Here is a 20,141-nt window from a genome sequence, read left to right as displayed (position 1 = left end):
ATAGAATGAAACAGAAATCAGGACCTACCCCCAGAAAACAGACTCTACTTGCTAACTTGCCCACTACTGTCCTATGACAAAACCATCTTCTAGGTATATAGGACCTTCTCAACCACATCGTTTTTCTGTTCCTTTTCTCTCTTTACCCGTGTCAGGCGGGTAAACAGATCCCCTTATGAAAGGACTTAATAGCAATCAGGCTGGAGGTGGGGCCTCAGATTAATTCTGTCATGTCTATCCCACAGGTAGAACCTCCGGACTATGGTTCTGGTTGGGGAGATAGCCCTCAACCTGGCAGCAGGCACCACAATGAAAGGGGGTCCTCCAATCTTTCCTGCCTGCTTGCCTTGGTCTTTTCACAAAGATGGAGGACAGAAAGTCCAGAAAGAGGTTTTCCTGGAGTGATCTAGCTTTTATAGGAAGAGAGAGAGGTATTGACATGTGGCTAAGAACAGATGGTCTTTCCTCTAGAAGTATTTTATAGAAACTTGTCAAATCATACTATCTTAATCATGAAGTAGATATCAAGACCCTTGAGGACAGGTGCAGGCTGACCACCAGAGCATTAAAATACCAAAGAGAGGGCAGAGGCTAATTTAGACCCAGTGAAATGCCTGCTCTTGGCGTCCTGACTCCTTTATCTCAGGGGCAATGTCTGGGAACCACATCTGTGCTGAGTTTGGCTCTAAAAACCTGTGGTTTTCAGACCTATGAGAGCTAACACTAACATCTCTATTATGACAAGCGTTTTGCAATGCCCCTTTAATCTCCTGAATAAAATTAATAAACATGTTCAGACACTTCAAAAAGAAGTCAACATCATACCTTAACTGATATAAAAGAAAGGCATATTATTGATAATAAATTAGTGGGCACTGCTATATGTAAATACTCAAGCACTGTTCACTGGGACCCCTAAGCCACAGTCAAATCCTGAGGCTTCACCCCTGTGGAGAGGCCTCAGGAGCATAATAGTCACAGTGCTGCAGCCTATATGGGTGGTGGTGTTGCCATCTGCGAGGTGATTTGCTGAAATATTGAATGACTCTTGACTTCTACAAGGGTTTCCCTTGTAGTTCAGCTGGTAAAGAATCTACCTGAAATGTGGGAGACCTGGGTTCGATTCCCTGGGTTGGAAAGATCCCTTGGTGAAGGGAAAGACTACCCGCTCCAGTATTCTGGCCTGGAGAATTCCATGGACTATACAGGGTCACATGGACTTTCAAAGTGACCAAAAGTATTTTATCGTCACATGGACTGTAAAAGTTGCTCAGCATGAGCAGCTTTCACTTTCACTGACTGTTACAGGATACTTTGTTTTATTTTGCTTTGCAAGTATTGCATTTTGTTTTATAAATTGAAGGTGTGGCAACCCTGGGTCAACGAAGTCTATCAGGGCCATTTTGCCAACATTTGCTACTTCTTGTCCCTGTGCCGAATTTTGGCCATTTTCACTGTATTTCAAACTTCTTCATCATTATTGTCTTTGTTATGGTGATTTGTGACAAGTGATTCTTGGCATTACTGTTGTGGTTGTTTTGGGGGCTCCATGAATTGCACCCACTTAAAGACAGGGAGCTAAATCAATAAACGTGTGTCTTCTGACTGTTGACTGCTCCACTAACTGGCTGTTGCCCCATCTCCTTTCCTTTGGGCAGCCCTATTCCCTGAGACACAATAGCATTGAAATTAGGCCTATTAATAACCCTACAATATCCTCCAAGTGTTCAAGAGAAAGGAAGCATCACACATCTCTCACTTTAAATCAAAAGCTAGAAATGATTAAGCTGAGTGAGGAAGGCATGTTGTGTGTAAAGCTGAGACAGACTGAAAGCTAGGCCTCTTGCTCCAAATAGGAATCCAGATTTTGCAAAGTATAAGTACTTTAAGGAAATTAAAAGTGCTCCTCCACTGAACACACAAGTTATAAGAAGGCGAAACAAACTTATTGCTAAAATGAAGAAAGTTTCAGTTCAGTTCAGTTCAGTCTCTCAAGTCGTGTCCGACTCTTTGCGACCCCATGAATCACAGCACGCCAGGCCTCCCTGTCTATCACCAGCTCCTGAAGTTTACTCAAACTCATGCCCATCGAGTCGGTGATGCCATCCAACCATCTCATCTTCTGTCGTCCCCTTCTTCTCCTGTCCCTAATCCCTCCTAGCATCAGGGTCTTTTCCAATGAGTCAACTCTTCGCATGAGGTGGCCAAAGTACTGGAGTTTCAGCTTCAGCATCAGTCCTTCCAATGAACACCCAGGACTGATCTCCTTTAGGATGGACCGGTTGGATCTCCTTGCAGTCCAAGGGACTCTCAAGAGTCTTCTCCAACACCACCGTTCAAAAGCATCAATTTTTCGGTGCTCAGCTTTCTTCACAGTCCAACTCTCACATCCATACATGACCACTGGAAAGACCATAGCCTTGACTAGACAGATCTTTGTTGGCAAAGTAATGTCTCTACTTTTTAATATGCTATCTAGGTTGGTCGCATAGAGGTCTGGATAGAAGATCAAATGAAACACAACGTCCCCTTAAGCTAAAGCCTAATCCAGAGCAAGGTCTTAACTCTCTTCAAAGTCAGAGTGGTGAGGAAGCTGCAGAAGACGAGTTTGAGGACAGCAGAGGTTGATTTATGAGGTGTAAGGAAAGAAGCCATCTCCAAAACATCAAAGAAGCAGCAAGTGCTGATGCAGAGCCTGTAGCAGGTTATCCAGAAGGTCTTACTGAGACAATTAAAGAAGGTGGCTACATAAACAACAGACTTTTAATGTTGACAAAGCAGTCACATTATTAGAAGAAGATGCCATCTAGGACTTTCATAGCTAAAGAGGAGAAGTCAGTGCCTGGCTTCAGAGCTTCAAAGCACAGACTGACTCTCTTGTTAAGGGCGAATGCAGCTGATGACTTTAAGTTGAAGCCAATACTCATTTGCCATTTTGAAAATCCTAGGACTCTTCAGAAATATGCTTGTGCTCTATAAATGGAACAATAAAGCCTGGATGATAGCACATCTGTTGACGGCATGGTTTACTGAATATTTTAAGCCCACTGTTGAGACCTACTGCCTTTTCAAAAATTAGTATTCACTGATGGTGCATCTGGTCACCTAAGAGCACTCTTGAAGATAGACAACAAGATTAATGTTGTTTTCATGCCTGCTCACACAGCATCCATTCTGCAACCCATGGATCAAGGAGTCATTTCTACTTCCAAGTCTTATTATTTAAGAAATACATGTTTGTAAGGCTATCTATGATAGCTGTCATAGATAGTGATTCCTCTGATGGATCTGGACACAGTAAATTGAAAAACTAATGAAAAGAATTCACCATTCTAGATACCATTAAGAACTTTTGTGATTCATGAGAAGAGGTCAAAATATCAGTAGTAACAGGAGTTTAGAAAAAGTTGATTCCAACCCTCAGGGATGACTTTGAAAGGTTCAAGATGTCAACAGAAGAAATAACTGCAGACGTAGTGGAAATAGCAAGAGAACTAGAATTAGAAATGGAGCCTGCAGATGCCTGAATCACTGCAATCTCATGATAAAATTTTAACAGATGAGGAACTGGTTTCTTAGGGTGGAATCTACTTCAGGTGGAGATGCTGTGAAGATGCTGTGAAGAGATGACAACGAAAAATTTAAAATACTATGATACATAAGCTTAGTTACTAAAGCTATCAGGATTTGAAAGGATTTACTCCAATGGTGTAAGAGGGTCTCCTATGAGTAAAATGCTATTAAATGCCATTGCAAACTCCAAAGAAATTGAAAAGGCATCCAAAAAGATATTATGTTCTAAAGTGTTAACCAGCTAGCCCTTCTGACTGTTTTCTAAGTACTAACAACAATTCTAAGAGTTTTGTATGTATGAAATTAATAGTACTATTATTATTTCCTATCACACATGGGGAAACAGAGGCACAAAAAGCTAAGTATCTTTCCTAGCTCACAGAACAAGTAGGCGGTGAGGGGAGAAGTCAGACATTAAACTCTTAGTTCCCTGATTGGGGATGGAACCTGTGCCCCCTGCAGCTTGGAGTCTTAATCACTCCCAGGGAAGTCCCACCACTCCCTTTCTTGATTTGCATCTCCAGTTATGAGATTTTGTTCCCCTCAGCCTCTTCCCTACTGAGAGGTCTAGGCTCTGATAACATGAGAAAGACCTCCAGACCATCCGAGGGAACTGTTTATTTACTCTTTCCTATTTCTCTTTCTAAGCCTGAGCCTCCAGTAGCAGCATCTCAGCTGGCCCTTGGAAGTGCCTCAGTCCCTCGCTCACCCCTTGGACCCCCGTCTGATCTTGCTTTTCTGCCTTGGGTCATGACCTATTTCATCCAGTCTGACAATCTAATAAACCAACCCAGGTGAAAGAGGCGTAATTTCCTGCCTTCCCTCTTCTTTCTCTATGATCCCCTTTGAGCCTCGCTAATTTTCTCCTTACTGCTCCTCACCTCACGGAGCTCTTCTGTTTGCTCTGTCAGACCACTGCATAGGGCAGTGATAACCTGCTCTCACTCCCAAAGACACTCAAACAAAGGCGGTTTCCCAAATGGGGTGTTTCAGAGGCAATTAGCTCATCTCTCACCCAGGGCAGCTCAGCGAGAGCTTCTGAGAGCAGCTCTAGGAGGTGGGGGGCCTGCTCCCCACTAGCGGGAGCCTGCCCCCCTCCACCGCTTCTGCATTAGCACATTCTCACTGGCCTCCTGTGCAGGTGGCCTGTAGACTCTGCAACACTGATGGTCCAGAATTAAGTTGTGGAAGACCAGGTCTTATCTTTCTCCAGGGAACTTAGTGTCAAGTAAGTAAACATAAGTGGGCTTCCCAGGTGGCGTTAGTGGTAAAGAACCTGCCTGCCAATACAGGAGACACAAGAGACAAGGGTTCCATCCCTGGGTTGGGAAGATGCCCTGGAGGAGGGCTCCAGTATTCTGGCCTGGAGAAGCCCCTGGACAGAGAGCCTGGCGGGCTGTCGTCCATGGGGTTGTAAAGAGTTGGACACAACTGAAGCGACTGAGCGTGCATACACAAGTAAACATGTCACTAGGTCTTTGAACATCTAATTCACTTGACCTTTGAACAACACAAGTTTGAACTGTGTGGGTCCACGTATATGTGGATTAGATAGATACACATAGATATATAGAATATATACTATAAATGTATTTTCTTTCTTATGATTTTCTTAATCACATTTTCCTTTTTCTAGCTTATTTTACTGTAAGAATACAGTATTTAATACATAAACACAAAACATTGTCACTCAACTATTTATGTTATCAGTAAGGCCACCAGTCAACTGTAGGCTATTATTAGTTACATTTGAGGGGAGTAAAAAGCTATACAGGGATTTTCGATGGTGCAGGGATCAGTACCCCTAACCCCCATGTTCAGCAGTCAACTGTAGTCACCCTGGCAAGAATCTCCACAAGGACTGCCCCAAGGACAGCGTCCAGCTATATGTGGTATTTTCAAGAGACACACACACACTGGAACAGGATGATGCCCATGATTTTAACTTGCGCATGCCTCTAATAGTTACTCCAAGGGGATTTTCAAATCCACGTGTTGATTTTATTCTCTTATGGCTATTTCTTCTTCCTGCCATTGTCCGCTTCTATGCAAACAGCCCAAATCATTGAACCCAACATTCTCTATCAGAACAAGAGAGGAAGATATAATAAGGCAGGAAGAGGGACTTTCCTGGTTGCCCAGTGGCTGAGATTCAGCACTCTCAATGCAGGGGGCCTGGGTTCGATCTCTGGTGCTAAAATCTGGCACAGAAAAATAAATAAATAAAATATTACCGAAAAGAAGATAAGAGAGAGAAAGCAAAACACGCAGGGCAGCTCAGCGAGTAGGACTGTAGGGCAGTTTTGGAGATTATGGATTTAACCCAAAAGGCCAAAGAGAGGGGAGTCTTCAAAATTAAACCATTTGAGACCCTAGCAATAAACCCAGCCTTCTAAAAATACCATATCATCCCAATCAAGTCACAATCAGAATATGTATTCTCCTCAGTGTCGACAAATACAGGTGCCATGAGAAAGAGATTCTGTTCTCTCTTCTTTCTTTTCTTCTGTCTCTCCTTCTTCCACTTCCTCCTGAATAAAACAAACACAGAGGAAGTCATCTGATTCTAAAACCCCCCTCTCTCTCAAGTCTAGCAGAGACATTGGTCAGGCTACATGGAAAACATTTAAACTCATCTCCTTAGATGAGCAAAGGGAATAAATAAAATGTATTTTATTAGTTATATTAGTAAATAAAATATTTTAACTCACCTTTCAGACTTTACAAGTTCCATCTCCCAATGATTACAGTCCTGCCAAAGAAGAAAATCTTGTATGTTCGAGTCATCTCCCTTGGGTGTCAATTTCCCTTTTCCTGCCAGCTAGATCTTTTGGCAATAAAACCTAGTCTTGTAGCTTCATACGCCATTGGTGTCTCTTCTCTTTACCTCTTACAAGCTCTGGTCACACATTTTCTAACTGTTTACAGGCCATTTCCACCAGAATGTCCCTCAGCATCTGCACCTTGACACAGCTGAACCTGAATGTGCCTCCCAGAGGCACAGCCCTCTCACTCCTCATCCCTCCCGTACTTCCAGCTGTCTGGACCCCAAACCTGGCTGGAAGTCACACTATAGTATATTTGCTTATATTTGACTTTGTGACAAGGTATTTATGTATGTGATGTATCTCTGTACTAGATGTAAGTTCCTTAAGAGTAGAACCTGTACCTGATTCATCTTTATATTCATCACATCATTTAGCAAGTGCCTTGCACATTGGAGTACTCACTAACTATTAAATATTTATTTCATGCATGAAGAGGGTACTCAGCCTTTAGCATAGGTTGCAGTGAAATCAAAAAGACCCAGATGAATGGGGAAGGACTGTAACACTGTTGTGGAAAGTCTAAGGCAGGGAGGAAGGGGAACATTGTTCTCTTCAAATGCCTTACAGAATCCTTTGTATATGTATGTTCAGTCACTCAGTCATGTCTGACTCTTTGTGACCTCATGGACTGCAGCCCACCAGGCTGCTCTGTCCATGGAATTTTTCAGGCAAGAATACTGGAGTAGGTTGCCATTTCCTACTCTGCTTGCTGAGCCCTAGTCATTCCAAATGTTTGATAAGGCATGATTGAGTGACTGAGTGACTATGCTCCTCTCTTCTGCAAAGCTGTTGGAGTGGTGGGGTGATGCATTTTCTTTCCATTATCTCTAGAGGCACAAAGTTAGGAGCCAGAACAAGGGGACATATTATACCCACTTTCTACCTAGAGTCATGAGCCACAGACCCCAAGTCCCTGCCCCCCTGGACTGCCACAATCTTATGTAATGTCTACAGACTTTGGATGAAAGGTGATAGGTCAACACCATCATCATCATAGTTTTTCATTTTCCTTTCTGCTATGAGGTTCCTAAGACTGAGGACCTATCTACCTTAATATTTAATTCATTCATCTTCATAACACTGAGGCCTGGCACATTGGTGCTCAATAAAGATGTGTGGAAGACCAAATGTTTCTTAGAGCTTAATAAAGATGGGTTAAAAATAAAGATGGGTTAATAAGGATGGGTTAAAGCAGTTAGAACTGGACTTGGAAAAACAGACTGGTTCCAAATCAGAAACGGAGTACATCAAGGCTGTATATTGTCACCTGGCTTATTTAACTTATATGCAGAGTACATCATGAGAAACGCTGGACTGGATGAAGCACAAGCTGGAATCAAGATTGCCAGAAGAAATATCAATAACCTCATATATGCAGGTGACACCAACCTTATGGCAGAAAGAGAACTAAAGAGCCTCTTGATGAAAGTGAAAGAGGAGAGTGAAAAAGTTGGCTTAAAACTCAACATTCAGAAAACTAAGATCATGACATCCAGTCCCATCACGTCATGGCAAATAGATGGGGAAATAGTGACAGACTTTATTTCTTGGGGCTCCAAAATCACTGCAGATGGTGACTGCAGCCATGAAATTAAAAAATCGCTTGCTCCTTGGAAGAAAAGTTATGACCAACCTAAACAGCATATTAAAAAGCAGAGACATTACTTTGCCAACAAAGGTCCATCTAGTCAAGGCTATGGTTTTTCCAGTAGTCATGTATGGATGTGAGAGTTGGACTATAAAGAAAACTGAGCACCGAAGAATTGATGCTTTTGAACTGTGGTGTTGGAGAAGACTCTTGAGAGTCCTTTGGACTTCAAAGAGATCCAATCAGTCCATCCTAAAGGAAATCAGTCCTGAACATTCGTTGGAAGGACTGATGCTGAAGCTGAAACTCCAATACTTTGGCCACCTGATGTGAAGAACTGACTCATTTGAAAAGACCCTGATGCTGGGAAAGATTGAAGGTGGAAGGAGAAGGGGACGACAGAGGATGAGATGGTTGGATGGCATCACCGACTCAATGGACATGAATTTGAGTCAACTCCGGGAGTTGGTGATGGACAGGGAGGCCTGGCGTGGTGAAGTCCATGGGGTTGCAAAGAGTCGGCCACGACTGAGCGACTGAACTGAACTGAAAAATGCTCATGTAAGGACACATGATTACTAAGAAGAATTATTAATGAACTGTTTGTTAATATTCACAGAATGGTCCTAGAATCTATATGCCTGAATTAGAATTTTTTAAAATACTAAATCAGAGTAGTTTTCACACTCACAGTGAGTACTCCAGACCACTTGTCTCAGCATTACCTGTGATAAACGTACATGTCTGCACATATACATTGTATGTATAGTTCAATTCATGTGTCCACAGCCCAGAATGACTGAATGTTAGCCCTTGGGGTGAGCCTGGGAACTTACATTTGAAACATGCAGAGACTAGACTTCCGGTGGCTAAGTCTGTGGTTAAGACTCCCAGCTTCCGATGCCATGGGTGCGGCTTTGATGCCTTGTTGGCAAACTAGGATCCCACACGCGGCAGGACACAGCCCCAAAGTAGAAAACAAAAAACACCACACTGTAGGAGTTGTCAAGGTAAGTTAAAATTTCAGTACATTGGCCTAGAGTGACCAGTGACAGAACAGTCAAGAGTTTCATGGGAAAAGTTGATGCAACTCAAACTCAGTTATCCAAAAGATCCAGGGAATTTTGTTTCTGAGTTCTTTAAGCATGTGACTGATCTCATTTTGTTTTAGACACCCTACAGCTAGGGAATTGGAAAAGATGGCCACATAAGATCCTTCCTAGATATGGAACATTATGAAAAACACATTCTCTATCATCCGCCACCGCCCTGCCTGCCCCGAATTTAACACACCCAGGAACAAAACTCTGGACCTGTCATTCCGTGTTGGGGATGAAAATGGCTCAACTGATCTGTTTTCTTTTTCAGTTGCTTTTCCGTCTGCTAATTCAATCCAATGTTCTTAGTGCAAGGGCTGGGCAAGATACTTCAGAAGAAACTTAGAATATGAATCAACAATCTGTAAGGAACTCACAATGCAGGACACAAGAGAAGAGGTGAGCATTTGAATGTTAGGGAGCGACTCAAAACACAAGAAGAAAGGTCATGAGACAGTGTTTGTTGAGTATGGGAAATTAATCATATAAATGATAACACCCCGGAGGGTTCTGAGGAGAGCAATCATTTCAACCTGGGACTGCTTTTGAGCCCAATCTTTACAAATGAGAGAAGATTTGGAAAGGCAGGAAGGAAAAGGGAAGGGTGTATACAGGAACTGGAGTGACATGAGCATATATTGGATGAGAAGGGGTAAAATTATTTGATATGGCTGGACGTTTAATAAAGATAGGAAATAGATGAGTAAGTTGGAGAGTGGCTTTGTGTGTGGGGGTGGGGAGGGTTTCTGAAGCCATTTCATCAGAATTTTAGACATTTTCCTGTAGGTAAATTGAAGGAGGGACGTGATCATGCACTTTGGAGAAAGTAGTATATTAACAAGATTTATTAGATGGCAGCTTGAAGATGATGTTTAAAGAGAAAAGATGTGAAGTAGAATAGACCAGTTAGAACACTATTGCAATGGGCCAGACACATGGTCAGATGACTTTAGCCAAGATAAGAGTATGGGGGAATGAAAAAAAAAAGATTTCAAGAGACATTGTGAAGTAAGAAAGGATAATGGAACTCAGTGATCAGTGGGAGATGGGGCTGCAAAGGAGAGGGAAACAAACTGGGCAGCCTTGGTCACTGGATATGTTTTGTTTTCTTTTTTTGAAATATTTATTATTTGGCTGTGCCAGGTCTTAGCTGTGACCAGGGATGGAACCCAGGCCTCCAGCACTGGGAGCGTGGAGTCTTAGCTAACTGGACCACCAGGGAACTCCCACCAGATAAGTATTGATCACTGGTCAACCTTTCACAGCTAAAGATGTTTCCAGAGATGAAAATGCTTTGCCAATGCATTTTTCCATTGACTTTTATCAGCTTTAGTAATAATCCTGTCTGTGTGCCTTTCCAGGCATTTCTCTATTGTATTCCAATGTGAGCTGCTACCAATTCTACTTGTTGAGAGCAAACAGTCTGACAAAAACCAGGCCATTGTATCAGTGATCAGTCATATCTGAGCGTATCTGCTGTTCAGTGAAAGTATGCTGGGTCAGATATAAGGAAATAACTAACAAAAAAACCATAGACAACGTTAGATAGACAGACAGACAGATAGATAGATAGATAGACAGATAGATAGACAGATAGATACAGGAATTATGCTTAGGAGGAAATGATCAGTCCTTATGATGTACCATCATTTCAAAAACACTGAACCTGAACTCTAGTTTCCACACTGTGTTTGCTTCCTGAGAGAGGAAAGTGCAAGCTATTCTTGGGGCTTACTTAACAGCTCAGAAAGAGAAGAGAAAGCAGACCCTGAATCCCCTGAGGCAGAGCAGTGCTCCAACTCACAAACCATCAAAAGGGGATCTTCCGCTTCTACAATGAATGAGTGTCTGACCCAGTTGGTAAATAAGGAACTTGAAATAATGAGAGTAAATGACAGAGAAGTGTGCGTGGCACTGGCCTGCTATTCCAGAGAGAAAGGCCAACACCTCTGGGAAGGACAGTCTGATCATAAGGATTGTCTTATCCAGCGAGAGGCAGACAATGTCCTAACCTAACCCTCAATCAAAAACTAGAGGTTTGATGGCGATGCAGGTGGAGCTGTCTGGAAACAGAAGGTTTCCAAATGATGGCCTCAAGAAGGGGCACAGGAGACCACAGAAAGCGGTCAGTGAGGGTGCACTTCTGGAAAAAGTGAGAAGATGAGACCACAGATCTGAGTAAACACTGGAGAGAACTTAATAAACATCACAGCCAGAAAACGGGGTAATTTCCACATCTGGGGCCTTCCAGAGCTGTGCGGGCAGAAGGAGAGAAGCCACGGAAGGCCCAGATGAGGAAATTACCCCAGAGGGCAGAGAGAAGGCATCTCCTGCAGGCTGCCTGGCCGAGAGCCCCCCAGCGGGAGCGGAGAACCAGGTGACAGCTGCTAGAGGAGCAGCAGCAGTCGGAAGGAGAGGAGGTGCTATCCCAGGATCCCTCTCGGCGTGCCACCGCTTCTGCCTGGGCTTGTGCGCTGCCCATGGAGCAGAGGTTGATATGGGGAGTCCCAGCACCACAGCCAGGGGCATGTGATTCTTCCAGCAGCTCCAGGGACCTGCCAGGGCAGAAGGCTCTCGGTTGGAAAGAGGATGGAAATAGGAAGGATGATAATGCAAGCAGATACTGAGTGCTTATTATGAACTAGGAGGGCTCTCTTGGTGGCTCAGTGACAAAGAATCCCCCTGCCAAGCAGGAGACTCAGGCTCAATCCCTGGGTTGGGAAGATCCCCTGGAGAAGGAAATGGCAACCCACTCCAGTATTCTTGCCTGGGAAATCCCATGGACAGAGGAGCCAGCTGACCAAAGTCCACAGGATCACAAAAGAGATGGACACGACTGAGTGACTAAACAGCAACATTATGTGCGAGGTGCTGTACTAAGTGCTTTGCACTTTCTGTGGCTCTGAACACTCGCAGGGAACTGATGGGGCCCTGTCATTACACCCAGATGAGGAGACTGAGGCACAGACAAATAGCTTGTCTGTATTTACACAACCTGGGTTCCTCAACACTGCAAGAGACCTCAGACAGCTCTCCCTTTACCTGTCTGAAAAACAAACTCAGAGGAAGCGCAGAGGCACAGATTAACTGGCTGTCCCCTGCTACAGCACTCTCCTGTAAATGTTTACACTCAGAGGCCTTGAACAATGCCTTTGCTTATCTTCCAGACGACCCCCTGATGCAGGCAAAGGGGAAAAAAATAAATTTGCTAACCTTCCGATGTAGGCATCGTTCCGATCAGAGGCAACAGCATCTCCGTAATGATGAAGAGCACTATAATTTTAACCTTGTTATTGGACTAAGCACAATTTATGCTGGTGATGAAAAAAAAAAAGGAAAAGATTTATGAGATGTAAGATAGAAAGATAAACTCTTGTCCCTTAGTGGCTATTAGAAACATTGCCAAAATACCATAAACGTGTGAAGGATGACATGATTATTTTTGCATTTCCACTGGGCAGTCCCTACACTGCAGGAATTTATGGGGACAGAAGTCCACAGTACAGATAGCAGAGATGGGGGGTGGGCAGGGAAACGCCACACTGACCAAGCCCCAGTCTGAGGTAGATATGGAGCAGGTGGCTATAGGCATTGAGAGCATACACCGTCACCCAAGGCGCCACACCTGCCTGCATCCTCTTTACCTCCTGGTCCAGCCACCTGCTCTTCACAGTTTTGGTGGCCATTACACTGTCCCATGTTACATCAGGATTTGGTGTCAGATTCTGATCCACTGAAATATCTGGAACCTGAATGGACAAGACAGTCAAGGAAACACAAAGAGAATCAGCTGACACTCATCTACCTGCCTCATAACTACAAAGCTCCACCAACAGAAGCTTCCAAGACGTTAGAGCCACCAACTTGGGCCCAGGGAACCATGAGAAGTTTTCTAAGAGAGAAAGGGACTAGACGGTGTAACGTGGTTTAACTGAAACCACTTGGGAAATGTTCTTGCAGCTGACCAGTCTAGACTGGAAGGGACTTCGTCAGCATTCACGTCTGAAGGTCCAGTCACAGGAAGTTAATCACAGTTGGGTTTGCTGAGTCAGGTTCGGGAGGCAGGCTGTATAAAGACCCGGGGTTAAAGCAGGTAATGGGTTCAAAACTCCGCGGAGCTAGTAGCCAACCTCCTGGGCAGGAAGTAACTTCGGGCATTGACCTCTGGGGAAACTTGAGAGCAGTTTTGGTCTTAGTAAGATAGAACAACAACTATTGGGGAAATTGGGGTTGCGAGATTTTGCTCTTTCTTTGATAACATCACTCATTTCTTCCTGAGGACCTAGTACAGACCTCTGCACCTCATGGGCCTGTCAACCACTGGGGGTGAGGTTTCATTTTCCACAAACTGGGTCTCATCCCAGTGGATCCACATCACTCCAATACAGTTAGTGAGGGAAACAGTTCTAGAACATCTGCCGGTCAGGACTTCCTTGTGGTCCAGTGGGTAAGAATCTGCCTTCCAATGCAGGGGATGCAGGTTTGCTGCCTGGTTGGGGAACTAAGATCCCACCTGCTGCAGAATAACTCAGCCCAGGCTCAGCAACTACTGAGCCCACGCCACAAGTAGGGAGAAGCCCTCATGCCACAACTGATACCTAACACAGCCAAAAGTCAATAGATATTCTTTAATATCTATTAAAGTCACTTGAGATGTCCCAAAGAGAAATGCTACGTGAACAGGCATGCTGTGTAGGTAGTCTTATGAAGCATGTACTTGTGAAGTTAGTGATGTGGAGTCCTTCCCCGTGTGTACAAATGAGGGCCACATGCCAGAGATACCGGATTGAATTATGACAACTCCTATATCTGACCAAGAGAGTACTTCAGTTGCTGTATTCCACATCTAAATTTAAGCTGCAAATGAGAAAAAGCAGATTTTACAACTCTAAATACACTCTGTACTACAGAGAACGGTGACTAAAGCGAAAGCAAAAATAACTGCTCACACCACAATTTGAGAAAACCTAAATCTGAAAATAATCATTTTTATTTGTATGCAACCAAATAAAGATATTAGGGAAGCAGTGAGTCACCAGTATTCTAGCATTTACCAGATACCAACATGATGTGAGGGAATTCTTTAAGGTCAGATTTGCATATTCTAAAATTTACATTAAACCTTGCCCATGATGTGTAACCATAAGCTCCTATCTGAAAAATGGGCCAGTCACAACTTTACGGAAGAGCTATGGTACAGCTCCAATGAATGATTTCGATACTTTCAAAACCTCAAACACATGGGAATAAGTCCTCACATCGGAAGAGTGCTTTAGGCTTTTTTTTTTTTTTTTTTTTTTGGAAGAGTGCTTTAGGCTTTTAAAAGCACTTTTACCTACATCATCTCACTTGATCACATTTGATTCTCACAACATCCTTGAGGCAAGGTGTTTGTAGGTGGGTGGTTGTCATAACAAAATATCATTGAACTGGGGGTCTTTCTGTAGAGACAGGATGAATCACTACTGGGTACAAAAAAAAAAAACCAAACAGATAATAACTAAGAGATGTAGAAAATCTAAACTCCCTGCTAACATGCCACACAGCCTCAGTATAAACCATAGTGTTTCAAGTGCCACAACTCAGCAGAAAGGTTTAAGAACTGCTTGCAATCCCAGTGTGTTTTTGTTTTCTCTATGCTTTTAGAACACAGTTAAAAGAGAGTTAAAGAATGCTCTGGGCTTTTGTTTTGAAACCTCTTCGGCTTGTTGTCTATTTGTCTGCAGATTGTGCGATTAGTCTATTTGCTTTAAACAGATCGAACAACCTTTCAAACAAGCAGACTTCTATGATGGGTTGACTTATTTTGGATGTGCAGAGATGTTTACTGAGCTTCTCACCTGAGATTCGACAATCCTGTCTCAGTTAGCATGTCACAGTTAAGAGTTGAAAGGGGAGTGCCGTCTGTTGTAGTGTGTTTTGCAAAATGGCAGAAGAAAAATGTCTCTGTTACAATATGATCAGCTATCTGCATCTCCCCAGGGATTTTTCATGAACCTAAGAAGGAAATCTTAGTCAAGTTCCCAAGGGTAAACCATCTTTGTCAAGAGATCACTGAAAACAATTTCTAAAGATGGAAGACACACCTTCTGTTTTCCCAGCATCTGGGTTAGCACTGGAGGTGGAATGGAGGGCTGCGTAAGCCTTGCATCTCAGAAAAAACATCTTCTAATGAATTGTGGATACTTGTATAGGTTTTACATATTAACTTATCACCACAAAAATAACAAAATTAAGGAATGAAGATAATGTCCATATTGCACCCTTCAACCCCTCCTTCGTTCTACAGAGAGAAAGGGGTGAAAAGTGAATAAAAGGGCTGCTGCCAATCAAGGAAGTTTACACTTCAGCCCACCCGGCTCAGGCCTGAGTTGCCACCCATCTTTGTGCACACAACTCTCTGCCTGGGTGTCTGTCCAGCCAGAAAGGACAGGGTGAGAGAGTCAGGGGGTGTTGGGCAACAGGGCGTTAAACAGCAGGTCATGCTAGAAACCAGGGCTCAGGATACAAGCTTTCTGGCCCTGACTGCATCTCTGATTATTTGCATGACTTTGGACAAGGCATTCTGCCCACTTCCTGTGTACCACTGAGGGGGTTGGTCTACGTGTTCTCCAAGGCTCCTAACAGTTCCTTAAAATTAGTGTCCTTTTGGTAAACTGACTATAGGGAGGTTGTGAAATGAAGCATGATTATCCCCGTTGACTGTAAAAGAACAGGTCCTTGAAGGTAGTGCAAAAACAACCCACAAGGAATCCTTGTGATGGGTTAGGCAACTATATAGAAACACAGAATTGTGTGTCCCGCATGACACCAGGGGAGACACATGAAGCCATATAAAACGGGGCTCTAGTAAGAAAGCCCACATCTTAATGCAGAAAATCAGGCTTCTGAACCTAAGCTGCGCTCTGGCTCCCTTACAGTCTCTCCCCGTGATAATGTAGCACCTTGCTCACACAATTAAATGTCAGCCACAGAAAACATTTCCCTTGGCTTTGTTGTTCCAGAAGGGGATTCTTTTGTCCTCAATATAATGGATATGCAGAAACAATGATAGAACAGACATTTTTTTTCTAAAGCGATGACAAACACACGGCTGCTTCCTCCCTCCCTCCCTGCTTTCCTCTTATCCCCACCCCCCCAAATAAATCATTGTTTTTAAAAAAAAATCCCATTGTCTATTGTCCACGGAGATCAAGATCTGCCTAGGAACCGCGCTGGCGGGCTCGACGCTGCCGCGAGCAGCCGGTAGGTGGCGCACGAAGGCAGCGCAGGCGGGAGCTCGGGACCCATCCCGGCGGGGGCGGTGGGTTGCGGGGGAATCTCACCGCCCCCACGCCGGCCCGCCGCCGCCTTCCACCCCCTCCTCACGTGCTAATTGCTGAATACTCTACTGGGACTTGGGTTAAGGGAAAAGAAAGCGGGAATGGGAGGTGGGGGAGGGAGGTGGGGAATCCGGTTCCGAATACACAAAGCCCCCGGGGTCGGTGGCCGAGGAGCAGGGCGTCCCCTCCCTTCCCCCCCATCACCCACCACCGCCCGGCCGCGCCCGGCTCGGGCTCCGGCCAGACGGGCAGACAGATCACTGGCGGTGGGAGGGGGGTGGTGCGGAGTGGGGATCGCCGGGGGAAGGGGGGTCGGGGGGTGGTGATCTGGGTTCAGAGCCCCACGCCCCGGTCCTTGGCGCACGCCTAAGCCTGGATACCTCACTCTCTAGCTCACCTATCCTGAGCACCCCAGTTGCTGTCCAGCCGAGCATGGGGCTGCCTTCCGACCCGGGCAAGGCGAAGGCCAGGACCCGCTGCGGGCCAAGCCCCCAGGCAGCAGGGTCCGGTGGGCCCCGGAGCAGCAGGCTCCCATGTGGCTGCCTGAGCGGCGCCATCCGCATGCGTCCCTAAGGAGGACTGGCGACCCTGCCCCTCCCCGGTCGCGGGCTGGCGCTGTCAGCCCGCGCTGAACGGACCACGCGGTCGTCCACGACCCCGAACCTCTGTCTAGTAGAACATGGTGTTGAGGTGCTTGATGGCCTTAAAGTCAGACGCCAGGGTTGAAATGTCACTCTTGACACCTGGAGTCTTTTGACCTTGGGGGTGTCCCTAAGCTCCCCAGTGCTCCTTTTCCCCAACTATTAAAAGCGGCAGTAATACTTACCTTACAATAATGATGTGTGAGGATTTTTTTTTTCAAGTGATGCTTAACTTAGCAGGAGGCCAGGCTAGAGTAACTTATTATTAACAGCCCGACTCTCCTTGGAGCCAGAGGAAGATGCACAGTTTGTTGCCCCCTGAGACCCATCGGGCATCTCTGTCTCCTAGACTGAGGAGAAGGGGGCCAAGAGATGAGCCAAGAACATCCTTAGACTGGTCACTCCCGACAGCAGATGCCACCAGTTTGCCCCTCTTCAGCTCTCTGCCCCCATCTGTCTTCCTGCCCCTGATGCTGGGCCATGGCAGTGTGGGGCCCCTGTCCTCTCCTTCCTCTTTCCTGGATATGCGTTCTCTCTTCTCAGCTGGAGAGGTCTCAGAGAGTGTATAACATGGGCTCTGGTGTCAGACACACTCAGATTGGAAAATTCTGAGCCCACGTCTCCTAGCTGGGACATTGGGTGTGTCGTTTAACTTCCCTGAGCTTCAGTTTGCAGCTTTATGAAATGGTGGTCATGATACCTACCTAAGGGTTCCTCTGAAGATTAAAGGAGATAATGTTTCTAAACAGCCAGGCATGTACTATCTGTTCAGTTGATTTTTAAGTTTACAGTTGAAATTAGGTTAGATTATCTTGCAGATCACTGGAGTTTCTGCAGACAGCCACCAAAGTTGAACCCCAGAACTACTACCGTTGAGCGTCTCTACTCCCTTCTGAGTCAGCAAGCTTTATTTGCCCTCCAGCAAGAGAGCAGAAATCCAGGGAGGGCACATTCTCCCCAGAGCTTCACGGGTATAACTCAGACACTTAGATAGGCTTATTTAGTCTTTGGGGCTCCCAAAGGCTCATTTTAGAGCAATACTCCATCTAGAAGTTTCTCTGGGGGTGGGCCTTGCTTTCACGTTGCATCTAAGCCATGGTGTGTGCCTGGATAGTCAGTGACTAGGTTACTGTCAGCATTTGTCACAGGTGTGCTTGCTGCTCCACAGCAGAGATGTGGTGGTTGGGGTGGGTCACTGAACCCCCTACTGGAGGCAGACAGGAGGTTAGGAACTGTTGACTCGTCTCTGGAAAGACACTTGGACATTTCCATAAGCATAAGATCTATGTAGCTCTTGGGAAGAGCTCAGGTATTTGTTTTGTTTTTTGGTGGGTTTTTTTTTTTTTTTTTTTTTTTTTTTTTGCTATACCAAGTCTTAATTGCAGCATGTGGAATCTAGTTCCCTGACTGGGAACTGAACCTGGACTCCCTGCATTGGGAGCACAGAATCTTAGCCACTGGACTGTGAGGAAGTCCCAGCTCTGGTATTTGTATAGCTCTTGAGAGAAGATCATTTCCCATGGGCAGCAGTAGAGCCACTAGGCAGCTGTGGTAGCCAGCCTCCAGGATGGTCCCTGAGGACCCCTGCCTCCCGATATTCATGTGCTCATGTAGTCCCCTCCCTGTTAAGCAGGGTGACTTGTGTAACCAAGTGTGTGTGGCTTCCAAGGCCAGTACGTAAGAGACATCGTGACTTCCAGTTTGCTGTCTCCTGTATCACTCACCGTAGGAAAAGCTGGCCACCAGCGTCATGAGAACACTCAGGCAACTGTGTGTGTGGACGTGGTCCGCATATCAAGGAACTGAGGCCTTCTGTTGTCAGCCAGCACTGCCTGCCCAGGGAAAGTGGTGTGAGTGAGCATCTTGGATGAAATGGGTCCTCTTACCCCAGTCAGAACTTTAGGTGACTGCAGCCCAGGCTGATGTCTTAACCTCGTGAGAGGCTCTGAACCCAAAACACACCCTTAAGCCATCCGTGAATTCCTGACTCAGAAGTGCGTGCGTGCTGTCTTTTCAGTCTTGTCTGACTCTTGGTGACCCTATGAACTGTAGACACAGAAATACTGTGGGATTTTGTAAAAAACTCAAGACGGTTTTAGGTGTCCAGAGGCTGCATAGATGACTAATTTAGCAACACTGAAAAGAGAGGGCTTCCGTGGGCCAAAGTGGTGCTGGGAACGGGGGTCCTGCCCCTTCACATGGTCGGCTCTGCTGGGTCCGTATACACGTTTGGGGTCTAAAAGCCCCCTTGTTGATCTTAGTTGAGGTCCCATCTCCAAAGGTTCTGGGGGGAAAAAAACAACCCTTAAGCCAGAGGCTGCCAGCAGCACTCAGTTAATAGTAGCCCTAACCTTTGTTTTTGCAAAGGGTTGAGAGCAGAGCATTCCTCTGCGCACCTCCTCCCCAGAGCCAGTTCTGGCACTTGGCCCAGGTATGAAATCGCCAGCACCGTCACTGCTTTCTGCTCTTATTATGAGTGTGTCTGTCCTGACGCGCTGGTTTCAGCACGTCATGAGGGAAGTGTGAACATAGCAAAGGAGGCTGTGTGAGAGTTTTCTGTCTCCATGTTAGAGCCGGCTGCTTAAAAGCCCATAGGTCGGGTGGGAGGAGACAGGTTACCCTGTCCTGAAGAGCTCAGAGCCCAGCTGCTGCATGGATCAGGTGCGGAAGCTAAAGTGGTCGGCCACTTTGCTTCTTCCTGAAGTTTCCCTGGTCATTTCCACCGGTGATCTGGAGAGAGAAGTGTGCGGCTGAGCCCATGCCCCTAAAAGTGGCAAATCCACACATGTGCACCACCTGTAGTAGGGCTCTCAGATGTGTGCACTGCTAGTCACAGTTGAGAATCGTGTGTTGAATTCAAGCAGAGTGAATTAAAATACACTAGTAGATCATAGTTGTGAGCTGACCGAATGCTAATTCAAATCCTATTCTTTCCTGAAATATCTGCCAATGAGTGTAGTCAACTCATAGTTCTGTGAAGTCTAAGCAGATCTCAAATATTCTCCTGGGCGTCTGCACATTCAGCTATATGTCTAGGGCTGAGATCCGCGTGGATCTAGGACCGTAACAGAGCTGGTTTGTCAGGAAACCTC

Source organism: Muntiacus reevesi, chromosome 13, assembly GCF_963930625.1.
Source record: "Muntiacus reevesi chromosome 13, mMunRee1.1, whole genome shotgun sequence".
Lineage (NCBI taxonomy): Eukaryota > Metazoa > Chordata > Mammalia > Artiodactyla > Cervidae > Muntiacus > Muntiacus reevesi.
The sequence above is the reverse complement of the archived record's forward strand: the minus strand, read 5'-3'. Positions refer to the sequence as shown.